At 46.7% G+C, this 15,086-nt stretch overlaps 1 protein-coding gene across 9 annotated transcripts in view; it reads left to right on the top strand.

The window, feature by feature from the left end:
* LOC146181709 (inaD-like protein) overlaps window positions 1-15,086 on the top strand; it is a 1,346,554-nt gene that overhangs the window by 983,643 nt on the left and 347,825 nt on the right. The gene's annotated exons all lie outside the window — the stretch shown is intronic.

Below are 15,086 nucleotides of genomic sequence, written 5' to 3'. Positions count from 1 at the left end.
CAACTCCTGCCGAAAGAAAATATTTCTGAGGTATCTCAACCTTGAAACAGTTAGTAATGGGCTATAAAACGGGCTACTTTATACAGTGTGGAAAGCTGACAACGCACAATTACTTCCAAAATGACATGGTGAGGCTGTGTAATAGTTCATTGCCCACGAAAGTCTAATGTAGGCTTTGGATATTAAACACCGAGAGGAGAACAAGTGGGAGGCAAACAAAAGTTGTTTCTCGTCACAAAGTAAGCTCCAATTGAATTCTCATGTGTTGTACATTTTTTTTATATTTAAACTCACTATATGCGGATGGGTGGACCTAAATGTATGCACCCCTCTTGAGGCAAGCAACGGTCTCCCGTAATAGGAAGATTTCGAGCAGCCAATTAATAGCTAGCAGATGGTAAGGTTATATTCACGCCTTGTCTGTACACTCCATTACTTCTCCTTGCACGTTGTCATGCCCTAACTCATCCGAAGCTCAAACCTGTGGCATATTAATATCAAGCTAACGACCCAGTAATGCTTATTCTCGCTGTTCATATAATATTTCGATGAGAGATGCGGCATGTCTGATAATAAATAAGAAATAAGCTAGAAGACTCGCATATTAGTGCTCAGATTTAGACCCACTCTATTGTGTGCGATGCGAACTTTTATCGGCGTGGATACTTTATTAAATCCCTATTTACACAGATTGAGTGGGCCTGAGCAGCTTCTCTCTGTGGCGGCAGATAGAGTGACTACCAGTTTACCTCCGAATTTCACATTTTTTCTTTTTCCCCATGTTTGATACACAGGCCATGTAAAAAACAAATCGTCTATCCGCTCTACACAACACCACCTGGGAGGACAGGGAGGCGGCCGTGCTCGGCTGCTCTGACCTAACGGCCCAACAAGCCTTGGTAGAGCGGTCCCGGGCCACGGCCGACTCCAATAGGCTCCCGTAAGAGGAAGCTCACGTAATAATTGTAAGGGGCGACCCCTAATGACCGCTGCCGTACCCTCCCCGTATAGAAAATAAATTTTATTCAATAATTCGACAAATCATTATGTGGCTTGTTTAGAGAGATGTTTAGGAAACCAGCTCAGCCATACGCATTCTTCTCCAGGATGTTTCTGCTCCGCTGTCATAAAAAACTTGATTTGTGGTAGGTCGCTTTCCACATAATTCGCTTTTCATCCACTCATTCTAGCCGCCTTTCTGTTGCCTGGAGATGGTTTCAGGCGCTCATGAAGATAAAGGAACCGCTGGCTTCGGGAAGTCCCGATGCAACCTTTTATATGGAAAAAATGAAACACAGTTAAGAATCAAAACCTGGACACAGTCAACGCGGCTGTGGTATTCCTTGTGTAGATTAAAAGAAACTGATGCACACTAAAGGAATCCAAAAATGAATAATGAAAAAAATGATTCCCATAATTTTGAATTGCGCGAGTGAACATAGAAAACTGAAAGGCTGAATATGAAAACGGCTGAAAAACAGGCTCTAATTAACCCAACTCTACAGATCTAAAAAATTAGCTGCGGTTTAGATTTAGTTAAATCCGGTAGGTTGCGTAAGCAATACTCCATTAAATCCATTAATAGATTGGCGTTGTTCATCTGTCTCTTGAGCCCGTCGTTGCTTCCTGGCTGCCGCAAGCTGACGTAGCTTCTCTTTCTGTTTATCAGACAGCATGTCGAATTGTCGGACAAAGCGAGCGAAAACAGAATTTTTGCTCAGTTTCCACCTCCTGTCCACATTCCGAAACACCTGGCAAGAGCGCAGCGCCTCCCCCTCAGCGATGCCAGCGCCTGCACTCGGCAGCGTCGCAGCTGTAGCTGTGGCACGGCGTGGTATACCTACCGGGTTTACCCATAGGCTTGAAAAGGGGACCCATTTTCAGTTACTCTTGTTGCTATGGCAACGACGCGCCATTTGCGGCATGACGAGTATAGACCAACACCGTGTTTACAAACAAAGGGGGCGCTCGCGTCGCAGCCGACTGGGGGTGAAAAATAGGGTTAGCGCCCATAGGAATACATGGAACCGGAATATTTCTAAGCAGTTTTCTCATTTCACGGGGCACCTGTGATGTCGTTATTCGGTACAAAGCAAATATGAACATCCTAGAACAGATCATGAGAGTATGAAATCTCATTACTGAGGCGAAGTATTTTTAAAACACCGCGAAACATGTTGGGGTGCGAGTTGGAAGGGCGACCCGTAGAAATACATGTAAACACAACTTACCGTAATATTGTTGTCGTTTCGCAGAGCATCAGAAGTGGTGGCTGGTCGTTAAACGTTTACCAGCGCTTTGAAGAAGTGTGTGATAAAGTATCGTGCGTCATTACGGAGGCAGTCTACGTTTAAAACTCCCCGAATAGCCTGTGTTATGAATCCAGGTACCTCCAAAAGGCAAGCTGGGTGTAGCGTGTCGCGCTGTTTTGCTTACAGTCTGATATGCTGCCGCATAGGGTAAATAAGTTTGATAATATACTGTCGCTCCAAGAATACGTGCTAGACAGAATTGCATTTAAAAAGCAGTTGTCAAACGCCATACGACAATATGAACCGAACGAGATTCGCACATTGCAGCAGACGGCAGCGTAGCTGGCATACCCGTCTGCTAGCCACAGCGGGTGGTGCATGGTCGTCTGTAACTGTGCGCGGTCAGTTTATCATGCTGTGAGCGGTCGAGAAAGTCGTCAGACTTGCATTACTTGCAAGAGAATGTAGTGTGTCATGCAACATGACGTCGGCACGTCGTACAAGACGTTCACCAAAAAATGGGAAGGGTTCAACGCTGCTGAACCGAGCGAAATGTTGCGGTAAGTTGTGTTTACATGTATTTCTACGAGTCGCCCTCTCAACTCGCACCCCGATACGTTTCGCGGTGTTTTAAAAATACTTCGCCTCAGTAATGAGATTTCACACTTCCACGATCTATTCCAAGGTGTTCATTGTTGCTCTGTACCGAATAACGACATCACAGATGACCCGTCAAATTAGAAAACTGCTTTGCAATATTTCGCTTCCATGTATTCCTATGGGCACTAAGCCTATTTTTCACCCCCAGTCGGACCACGCTGGCGATAGAAGCGCCACCGCATCGTGCTTACGTCACAGATCGGTGTTGGTCTATACCGACCGGGTTTCCCGACCGCTTGAAGAGGGAGCCCATCTGCGGTCGCTCTTGTTGCTATGGCAATGACGCGCCATCTACGGCACGGCGTGTCTAACCGACCGGGTTTACCCGACGGCTTGAAGAGGGAGCCCATCCGCGGTTGCTCTTGTTGCTATGTCAACGATGCGCAAACTGTGGCTCACCGTGTCTATCGACCGGGTTTACCGGCCCGACGGCTTGAAGAGGTGCCTCATCTGCGGTTGCTCTAAAGGTCAAATGTGGCTACCGGCCGGGGTTACGCGGCGGGCTGAAACCTGGCGTAGTATTGCTTACAGAAAAAAAAAAAAACGTATGTGGTCGATTACGCTTCGCCTTAAGAGAAGACGCGATAGCGTTCGTCCGTTCGAACCAATGCTTTTTCCACTACGACGGACTACGACCCACGGTTCAGCATTCTCAATTTTTTTTTTTTTTTTAATTTTATTGTTATAATTTTATTCTAAATTCTTATGATTTATTTTGGATCACTATTTCTTCTTATAATTACTGATCAATAATTAACCTTTAAGTTATAGCTTTAGCAAAACCAGGTATCACCAGTCACTCATCACACTTCACGTTCATTAGCTAGCACTTAGCAGCTATACGCATTCATTTTGCCTCCCATTTTCCGAAAGCTTCCAACAACTCCCGATAGCATCCGAGCCGAAACATGGGTATGGCGACGGCTTTTCAATCGAACGAGTTGTATACGGCTCGCGTATTATTTCTCGCCAGACTTCAGGTCGAGAAAAGAGCAAAACATATACGTGAGAGAACGTATGCAACGCTTGGTAACGCAGACGCCAGGTAAGCAACGTACCGACCGGCCGAGATCAAACCGCCGTTAATGTTCATTCGAGAAAGCCCTCTGATGCCTGTTTGTAACCATCACGTTTGGGGCCTCTTTAAGCGCTTCTTTTTTGCTAAGAACCGCTTGAAATCTTTATCAATTGTGCTTCCCAGCGCAAGGGCTTACCGATCTGAGTTCTCATTCGCAGTACAAAAGTTGCTCGGCCTTTGAACCCTACTGTAGATCGCCAGCGAGGGGAACTCCCAACGTGAGCAACTCATGCAGAGATTTGTGACGCTTAAGAAATCACGCCGGTGGCAGTGAAGATCAATAAGCCATTAGAAGGTACGCATTGGACTACATACTTTAGTCAATCTACCTGGGCGGCCATCAGCACTTGAGAAATAGATTCTGGTTTCGGAGTTGATGACTTCCAACATCACTCCTCGCAGGCGCTGTAGTAAATGCTTACGATTCGGCAAGTACCATGCACTTCTTACCTCTTTCAGGTAATTTTACCTCAGTTCTCAATACTGTTTTATTTTTTGACATTGTTGATGGTGGTGGTGTTTATTACGCCCGAAAACCGGGAACCAGTCAAAGGACCGGTTGCGCTGGCTTAGAGGAGATCGCCGGGGATCCCTTGGGATGTCGCGGCCTGCAAAGCGCGCTGGAGAAGCCGTTGTTGGTCTGCTGGCTCGGGAGTACGCAGGAGAAACTCCCACGTCTCTGAGGACTTTATATGGGAACACTGTTCGCACCTGATAACATGCAGCAATGCAGATGTCTTAAACATTATTGCTCTTTTTTACACTTTACTCAGAAAGGGTATTTCGTTGTCAATGTTGTCTATCATGATATACGTAACTCGTGTTTTCCCCGCATTCGCGGTGCGCGCCTCCGGACTACAAGGGAAACAGCCAGCTCCTCAGCATAGAAAAGTTAGTCTTGCCCACAAGGAAAAAGGGAGTTCCCTCTCATTGATTATTTTTTGTTGACAATTTATTTGAGCCTCCTCCATCTTTCCCTGCTATCTATTGGTGAGCACGTAACAGTTTCCAGCTCAGCAGCCCGCAGCTATATTGTAGTTTACTAAATCCGCCGCCAAAAAGCGGCCGCTTTTCGGTGGAGGCGAAAAGCAAGGCGCCCGTGTGCTGTGCGATGTCAGCGCACTTTAAAGAACCCCAGGTGTCGAAATTTCTGGAGTCCTCCACTACGGCGTCGCTCATAGCCTGAGTTGCTTTGGGACGTTAAACCCCAAAAACCAAACCAAACCAATATTTTTCACTCTACTTTCAGTTCAACAACGCTGAACCCCTCTACTTAGTTCACTGATTTTAGCGTAATGACTGCTCTAGGTGCTCATGACGACAGGCCGTGTTTTTACTGAGTGTTCTTATCCGGACCTCTTATCCTCATTGAAAATTTTTCCAGCGGTGTTGAATTATAAAAATGTGTACCTTAATGAATGCAGTGTTATGCATATTATAGACAATAGCAGTCGTGTTATTGAGTGCCAAAACGCTTACAATATCTACTTTATGTTTGTACACAAAGCCTAGTTCTCTAAGATAACAAAGAGGCTGCTAGGCATGGTGTAATTGGTTAAAACTGCTGTTAGTTTGGCCTTTATATCGTACGCAAGCCGTGTAAGCATAAACAAAATAAACATTTGTTGTGGTTTAGCTTTATTAAACCCAGAAGGTTGCGTAGCAAAGCCGACGTAGCTTCTCTTTCTTCTTCCGCGGCGCGGCGTGGCTACCGACAGGGTTTACCCGACGGCTTGAAGAGGGGCACCGTCTGCGGTCGCTATAAAGGTGAAACGTGGCTACCTGTCGGGTTTACGCTGCTCGGCGGACTGAAACATAGCGTAGTATTGCTTACGCAAGAAAAAATGCCGATGATTACGTTTCTCCCTAACGCGAAGATTTAGCTCAGCTCATCAGCTTTCGTAGGAATTATTGAGACAAATGATTCGATTAAGCCATGTGTGCACAATAACGACATTTTGTTTTGTAGCGTGAGCTACATACGCGGGTTCGTTGGTCTTGACTTGAGGTATGAGAGACTCCCAGTAGAACTCTGCGACGTTCGGTGATGGGGGATGAGGAAAGGTGGGGCATGTAAGGAGGATGTGTAGGAAGTGTCCTGGTTTTCTGCAGAGTCTGCATAAGGAAGAAAACTGGTCTGGGTATCGAGCATGTAGTAGTGTAGGGTATGGAGCAGTCCGACTCTGCAAGCTTCGCCAGTGCTATGAGGAGGATTGCTCTTCAAGGACATTCCTTCACGTTATAAGGGTGTTTCCCATGTAGTAAGGGAGCACCCAAGTGCCATGCAGGGGGCTTCGCCCCACTCTTTGTTCCGATGACAATAAAATGTTTCCACCACCTACATACGCGGGTTGAAAGGAAAATCGCGTGTCCTCTGCACCGACCAAGCTGCTCATGCGCGAGAGCCAGGCTACCTCACAGGGACACAGCTGCCGCCGCCACAACCCCCCCCCCCCCCAGAGGAAAAAGAGAAAAAGTTTTCGAGCGAGAGAGAGGAAGAGTTGTGGCTGTAGGAAGAAGGAAACGAAAATGCACGGGCCTGCTACTGGCTCTGTAGCTGAGCCTTTTCCGCTGATTGATTGATTAATTGATTTCTAGGAGGGGAAAGGCACGGTAACTGTCTCACTTGTTTTCTGTGGACACCTCAACCGCACAGTAAGGGAAGGGAGGAAGGTGGGAGTGAAAGTGGACAGAGAGAAAGAGGAGCCGTAGTGGAGCGCTTCGGAGTAATTTGGACCACCTGGGGATCTTTAAAGTGCGCTGACATCGCACAGCACGCGGACGCCTCCTCGTTTCGCCTCCATCGAAACGCGAAACGAAGAGGCGTCCGTGTGCTGTGCGATGTCAGCGCACATTGAAGCTCCCCAGCCTCGTGCAGACAGAAGAAAAAAAACTGATTTATTTAGGGGAAGGGAAAGGTGCGGTAACTGTCTCACTTGTTTTCTGTGGACACCGCAACCGCGCCGTAAGGGAAGGGAGGAAGGTGGGAGTGAAAGTGGAAAGAGAGAAAGAGGAGTCTTAGTGGAGGGCTACGGAGTAATTTCGACCACCTGGGGATATTCAACGTGCGCTGACATCGCACAGCACACGGATGCCTCTTCGTTTCGCCTCCATACGCAGCCGTCGAGGAGGAGGAGTAGGAGGAAAAAACATTTATCTAAACCCAATAACTAGGCACTGGTTATTAGGTGTTCGTGTCCCTTTCAGGCGGCCTCCTCAGTCCAGGATGCCGGCAGCTGCTGCTATCCCGCGCGCCTGCTCGATCAGCCGTTACTGATCTTGCAGGTGTGAGCTTGACAGAGCAGCTTCCCAAGACGAGACGGTGGGGTGGGGAATGGGCAGGAAGCCTTGCGGCAGCCGCCGAGGTCGGGTTAGAACCCGGGTACTCCGGCACAGTAGTCGGGCGCCTTACCACTGCACCACCCCGGCGGGGCGGAGAGAAAGACGCGCGTCGCAACAGCCGTCGTCCACCACCGCAGCGGCGGCGGGTGCAATGACGGCCTACAACAGATAAGTTGCTGTGACCTACCTGTCCCTGCCCCATCAGGGGAGCCTGATTTATTTATTTATTTATTTATTTATTTATTTATTTATTTATTTATTTATTTATTTATTTATTTATTTATTTATTTATTTATTTATTTATTTATTTATTTATAGGAGGGGAAAGGCGCGGTAACTGCCTCACTTGTTTTCTGTAGACACCGCAACCGCACCGTAAGGGAAGGGAGAAAGGTGGGAGTGAAGTGGAAAGAGAGAAAGAGGAGCCGTAGTGGAGGGCTACGGAGTAAATTCGACCACCTGGGGATTCGAACCCGGGTACTCATCATCAGGGGAGCAACATGCCCATGACAGTTTAGTTAAGAAGGAGCAGGAGGAATAAGAGAAAGGGGTGTGTTGAGCGAGAGAAAGGAAAAGGGAGGACAACTTTGTCCGTGTCAGTGTAGTTCCGTGGACGTAGCTCAGCATTTGTAGACCAGCGTTCGTAAACTACCGGTGTTCGCAGACCGGCGCTCGCATACCGGGGTTTGTAGCATGGATGAAAGAAGGGGAAGAACGTTGTCCGTTCCACCCTTAAAGACGTGGTTTAAGCGTTCTACTGGGGTGTTTCGATCGAGAGAGACGAAGGAGAGCAACCGTACCCCTGACCGAGTAGTTCGGCGTTCCTAGCTTATAGTTCGTATACCGGCGTTAGTTAACCACCGGTGTTCACTGACCGGCGCTCACAAACCATGAAGAGCCAAGATAAGCTAACAAACTAAGGAAATGTCGGGACAAGCCAAGATAAACCAAGCTCACGCTACATATATCCTGACATGGCAGAGCTAAGCCACTGCCAATTTTTTCACACATATTCCTTCTTCAAGAATCACTCCACTAACAGTTCTTGATCTAAACGCATGTGGCCTGCGTACGGCAGAAAAAGCGGCGATGCAACTAGGTGGAGTAACTTTGCACGCAGCGACAGATGAACATCCACCGCTTGCCTCGCTCATGGCTTAGAAAGAAATGGCAGAAAAACTTTGTATAGGCAGGCAGCTCGCACTGGCGAACGGTGGTGGCTTTAGTGAACTAGAATATTACATTCTAGTTCACTACAGCGGTGGCTATGCCTTTTGGATCGGGCGGTGCGGGCTCCCGAGTGTTGCATCGAACACAACCAGCGTTCCGTTGACCGCATCAAAGCTCACCGGCGTTCTATGTATGTACAACTCACTTTTATGCCGGGAGCATGCGATGCCGGCAGCCGCTTTCCTGCTCCACTCGGTCAGCCCTCCAAGCGGCGCTCGTATGGTCAGTGCAGAACTTGACTACAAAGGACTACGCTGGCGGCGACACCGGGAAACGCAGGGAGAGACAGGAAATGTACTATAGTATAACAGGAAACACAATAACTATACGCAATCCGAAATTCGAATCAGTGCTCACCACTGTGAAACACGATTGCAAGCGAGCTTCTTGACGCCTCCGCCGGTCAGAGCACAGCCAGGCATAGAGTGCAGCAGAGAGAAGCGATAATTTATTGTGAATTCCATGTAACATGGTGAGAATGTGGGGACATTGACTAAATATGGAGGTGGCGTAGCCCAATAACTGCCTTCTAGTCAAGGGAAACAACGCAACTACACCACGCCCGAGAAGAGGAAGAATAAGACAGCGAAAGCCTTCAGTTGGATATGACAGCGTGGTGCCACGGTTTCTTTGCGGCACGTTGCTTATGCGTGGCCATGGTTCTGTCGCTTTCAAGTAGGGGCGGTCGGCGTACTTACCGTACTTTCTTTGCTTTCAAAATCATGATTTCTTCCACCATAAGCCAGCTACGAAGTATGTGTACCTTTACTTATATGCCGTCTTCCAGCGGTATTAAACAAAATTCCCTTCAGTGTGTACAAAAATATTCCTCACGATGTATGAAGTACTCTCATAAATAGAACGTGATGTGTAGGGAAATGACTGCTCATTGCCAATCATTCGTGAATATCCAGGAACCGAAAGGTGGACGACGCGGCAGTGCTGCAGCATGAAAAATATAACCTCTTTTTACGCCCATCAATTAGTACAAAATGTTTAGATTCGCACGGATGGCAAGCTTATTGTATATGAAGCTCGAGCGAAGCTGCTACAGAATGAATATGCGGGGCGAAGAAAACGGTGCGGAGGATGTGATGCGAGAGATTGCCCAGCGACTGGACGAATGCGGAATGAAGAGTGGATAGCCTCCAGCTGCGCCTTGTAAATAATAATTATAACAAACGGTGTACAGGAATGAAGAGGCGCTGGATCTCTCACACTTTGTTGTATCCTGAAACGGAGCGTAAGGGAGTGGGGTATGGTGGCAGTGAAAGCCGAGACAAAGACGTGCCGTTGCGGAGGAGTACGGGGAATTCATTCCCTGGGGAAATATTGAGTGCGCTAGCATCGCACAGCCTATTATTTCGACCATCTGCCCCGCCGGGGTGGCGCAGTGGTTTCGGCGCTCGACTGCTGTGCCCAAGGAAGCGGGATCGAATCCCGTCCTCGGCGGCTGCGTTTCGTTGGAGGCGAAACGGAGTGGCGTCCGTGTGCTGTGCGATGTCAGTGCACGTTAAAGAACCTCAGGTGGTCGAAATTTCCGGAGTCCTCCACTACGGCGTCTCTCATAGCCTGAGTCGCTTTGGGACGTTAAACCCCACAAACCAACCATTTCGACCATCTGGGGATCGCTAATATGCACTGTCATCGTACAGATAACAGAGGTGCTGTGCTGCATAGAAACGCAGCCCTGGCGGTCGGGGACAATCCAGGCTACTCTGTATCAATAGCCGAGCATCTAAGATCATAATGTAGTATCTGTTCTTAACAGCTTAACCTCCTCCTTAACCAGCTAGCCAGCGCGGCAGGTCCAGCTGTGCCTTCCTAGAGGTCATTTTGGAGTGTTAAGGTCACGTCATCCTCATACTCTCTCATTCTCCCGGTTAGGCCTCAATATATCATCATCATCATCATCAGCCTGACTATACCCACAGCAGGGCGAAGGCCTCTCCCATATTTCTCCACTTAACCCGGTTCTGTGCTAGCTGCATCCACTTGACCCCTGCTAACTTCTTAACCTCAGCCGCCCACCTAACCTTCTGCCGCCCCCTGCTACGCTTTCCTTCCCTTGGAATCCAGTTTGTTACTCTAAGCGACCATTGGTTATCCTCTCTTCGCACTACACCATCCTCACTTCGCACTCAATATATACTTGTAAGTAGAGCCTAATAAATGAATGAATGAGTGAATGTAGGCAGGTTGATGCTGTCGCACATAGTTGGCACGAGAAGTAAACGTTTCTTCCATGTTTCTATTAAAGGTATGTATGCTTTATTAAATATTTCATGGAGATTATTCAGTGGCGTGTAATTATTTAGGCCTCAAAGTTTCTCGCAGATACCATAAATTCATTTTGGCGTCAACCTTTTCAGGACTGTCACAATATGCAGCGTTTATTGCGAAAGCTTCTATTAATAGAGTGTTGGTTCAACAGCTTTTGGAGAACAATGCATATCTGTATGGGTTGAGGTTTTTTCTTTTACGGATACGGGCACATGCACATGACCAGATGCTCAAGCCTTCATCTTCTCATCATTCATTGCGGCAGTGCCTCTCGTTTCTTTTAAAAACATGTACAACGGCTGAAATTTAACCCTGCTAAACGATTTTATACACTTCTCTTTTTGTATCATGCTTGAATGAGACAGTCGCTTAATACTTCGTATATATATATTTAGGAGTCCTGTATGCGTAATTTATGAACGGAACTGTTTGCAGAATAATGTGTGGGATTGCCTGCATTGATTGTAATTAATAATACTAAATAAATTCTCGTTAACTAGAAGTTACGGGGACCGAGATGATTAGTTTGTTTTTATGGATTAACGCGCCAAAGCGACTCAGGCTGAGAGACACCGTAGTAAAGGGCTCAAGAATATTTCAGCAATCAGGGGTTCTTTGCGTGCACCGACATTGTACAGCACATCGCCGTCTTTTTTTCACCTCCAATGGAAAGCGGCTAGGACTCGATCCCGCACTCTTGGATACATGAGTACAGAGCCGCGTACTAATCAGTGAACTACCGCGCTGGTGCAGACAGGAAGGCATATTCTCTGTTTATCAAGAGTTTCGATTGCAAAAACAATATTCCATCATTGCGCGATCCGACTTATCCTTCCTGTCCCTCTTTCTCTTGTAGGGAAATACTGATAAGAAGTCAGGAGGTATAGAATTTTTTCCGACCTAGAATACCCGTTGAAGAAAAGCTGTGAAACGAAGCCTGCTTTAAGAATAATCATGAATGTATATTTACAAAACAAAAATCAATTGGAGACGTCTATACATCGCATAAGAGGTATGAAGACGGCATGCATTTCTTGCCGACATGCTTAGCATTAACACACGGGCTCGCTCAGTACGCCGTTCTCTCTAGTACCAAGATAAAAAGACGTAAAAGCCAAGCGCTTTCTTTCGGTCGTCCAGTCGACGAGAGTTTCGCCGATGTCGAGCAAATACTATCTTAGATGTCACTTTGCGAGCGGGCCCGTTTCTCTATACGCGTGGTTATAGAGACAAAGCTCTGATACTCCATATATCAAACCCTACCGCCTGAACTACCGTTCCCTTCTAGAAACTGATGCTAACGCACAGATGATATTTGCCAAGCATGGCTTGCTTAGTGGTCTGGTTAGAGCAATGTGATTTCAGTGACAAACTAAGCGATGAAGATTCTATCTACCCCTTTATCCCCATCCATGGCCATGAGCCTTCCCATTCTATAAAGGACATTCAATCAATCAATCAACCCACAGTTTAGCCTCGCTATACACGCTTCATCTTCAAGCCTGACCAAAGTCAAACCCAGCACACACCCTCAAGTCATATTTGCAAAAATTGAGTATAGAAATGTGCACGTAGGCGCATCATGCTGTAAGGTCCCGCCGCGGTGGGGCAGTGGTAAGACTCCTAACTACTGCGCTGGAGTTCCCCGGTTCGATCCCGACCGCCGGTGGCTGCGTTTCCATGGAAGCGAAAGGAAGAAGCGTCTGTGTGCTGTGCGTTGTCCGTGCACATTAAAAAACCCCAGGTGGTCGAAATTACTCCGAAGCCCACCACTACGGCTCCTCTTTTTCTTTATTCACTTTCACTCCCACTTTACTCCCTTCCCTTACGGTGCGGTTAAGGTGTCCACAGAAAATAAGTGAGACAGTTACCGCGCTTTCCCTTCCTATAAATCAGCCTCCCTTCCTCTGAAGTGCGGTCCCTTCCTCTGCAGTGCGGTTCAGATGTCTACAGAACAAGTGTGACTGATACGCAAGAGGGAACATGTGTCAGGATGTGTCCACAAATAACACACTCGTTGCACATGCTAGGCGAGACCTGGCCTACAGTAATCCACTGCTTCTAAGATAAACCCAACCCACTATTGGGAAAGCAGTGAAACAATTTCTGCAGAAAATATGCCAGGGAGTCTGATTGCCCCAGGTGGACGGAATTACTCCTTAGCCCTCAACTACGGCTCCTTTTTCTGTATTGCCGCTTTCATTCCCACCTTCCTCCCTTCTCTTACGGCGTGGTTGAGGTGCGCACAGATGAAGTATGACACATACTGTGCCTTTCCTGGCTATAAACCAGTTTCTTGTTTTAGCGTGGAACGGCTTGAAATTATTGAACCGAAGTCTACATTTCACCTTGTATCAGCAAAGCCCAACCTGGCGTGCCTCTCGACCTTCAAGGAGGCGGAGGTCACAGTGTGGCTATATAGCCTAACTACGGTACAGCCTATGGTGTACCAGCGCTTGACATTTGATGGCAGATATGCATCATGTATTCACTGTTTTATTATAGTGTCCTGCTAATACCACAGTCGTGGTTAGATGACTCACGCGTTCCGCGTAACAAACTAATAAATGCCAAAATTCATAGGTACAATTTCAAACTCTGGTTAGACGAAGAAATAGCGCTAATCCTTTTTTCGTTTCGAAGATATTACTACTTACCTAAAACGAAGATAACCCGAGATAGCTTATACCCCAGGTTCTGCAGGATGTGTTTCTTTAAGAGGGAAAAAAACGTGTCACATGCTAAGCTTACCGGTCGATCAATTTTTCAATAGACATGAGGAAAGCATAACGCAGCCATTGATACCCCTGCCTTTTACAAAACATTAATTCATTCACAGGAACACTTACGGAGAATGCACAACAAACAAAGTGGTTAGTGCATAGGCCGCATTCGTGATTAACCCATCAAGGATAATTAGAAGTCTGCAAAAAAAAAAAAATTATTCATTTTGAGGCTACAAAATTGTCCCGGCTAGTTTTACATCGTTACCGCTCTCGCAACCTAAATTCTTATGATTCCCAGGCCCAGTCGAAAAAAAATGCAGAACTGTGTCAAAAATACGACAAAATATCCTGTAGTTCTGTCGTAAACATCAGATTTTTCTGTAGTTCTGTAGTACTTTTCTTTAGTTCTTTAGTTTTTCTGTCGTATATTTCTGTTATCTGTAGTTCTATAGTACTTGTCTGTTGTATCTACAGAAATTTCTGATGTTACTACAGAATGTTCTGTTGTGACAACAGGTTTTCCGTGACAACAGGTTTTCCGTCGAAAACCGCACAGAAATTCTGTCGTAACATCGGAAAATTTTCTGTAGTTTTTTTTTTTAGTGGAAGACTTTAGACAGATTCGTAGGCTACACTTTAAAGCAAGATTCTGCTACACAAAAGAATATTCAATTATTGCACCGAGTACGTTCGTAACAGTTAACAGTATGCTCAGTATTACGGAGTTGTTCCGCATTGAAAAGGAATGTTCAAGAAAGATGGCTTTGAGCCTTAATTACGTTCCTGTCGTATCAAGGGGGCTTTCGTAGATTCGGAAGAAGATAAAATAAATAGTATGAATTGTGATTTGATTCCAGGGTCTTATCAACGCACGAGACCCGTCACCAACCCTACAAGCGGAAGTAGGCAATCGCAGCGTTTCCGGCAATCCCACATCTCTTACGCACTGTCCCCCTGATTTCTTTGGGCACGCACGTACGCCCTCTGAGGCTTCATTAGAGCTTTCGCAGAGCCCAATATACTAGCTTCATTACCATCGTTATTGGACGCCTGTTTCCACAGCAAATCTTCTTGCCTTGTCTAAACTTCGCGAACGACCCCTCCCGGACTATCCTCAAGGAAACTCAAACAGACCTTGACATGTCAACAAACCACTACATTGCACATCAGTTCCCTGAGATTGCAAATATCATAAGTAGCCTATTGGTTAGCTCCGAAAGTCCTGCGAATGCAGTAGTTCATAGCGGTTTCATGAAAACGCAAAATGCACGGACCTTCTGCAATTGGTTGACGAACTGCATATAACGCTGACCACTGGTAATGGAAGAAGCGTGTCGCACGGCGACAGCTAGTTCTTATAGAAATTTTGCAAAACTCTGGAAGGCAGCTTCTCTGCACATCGCAAACCACTTCATCATGGCGGCCAAACCAGTTTTTGGGACAGAAGTTGGGTGCAGCGCAGAATACTTCAAGTCAAGCCTTATGTCTTGCACAAACCTGGCGACCAGAATTCCT

This window comes from Amblyomma maculatum, chromosome 8, assembly GCF_055883805.1.
Source record: "Amblyomma maculatum isolate TAMU_Amacu chromosome 8, ASM5588380v1, whole genome shotgun sequence".
NCBI classification, from domain to species: Eukaryota; Metazoa; Arthropoda; class Arachnida; order Ixodida; family Ixodidae; genus Amblyomma; species Amblyomma maculatum.
The sequence above is the reverse complement of the archived record's forward strand: the minus strand, read 5'-3'. Positions and strand labels throughout refer to the sequence as shown.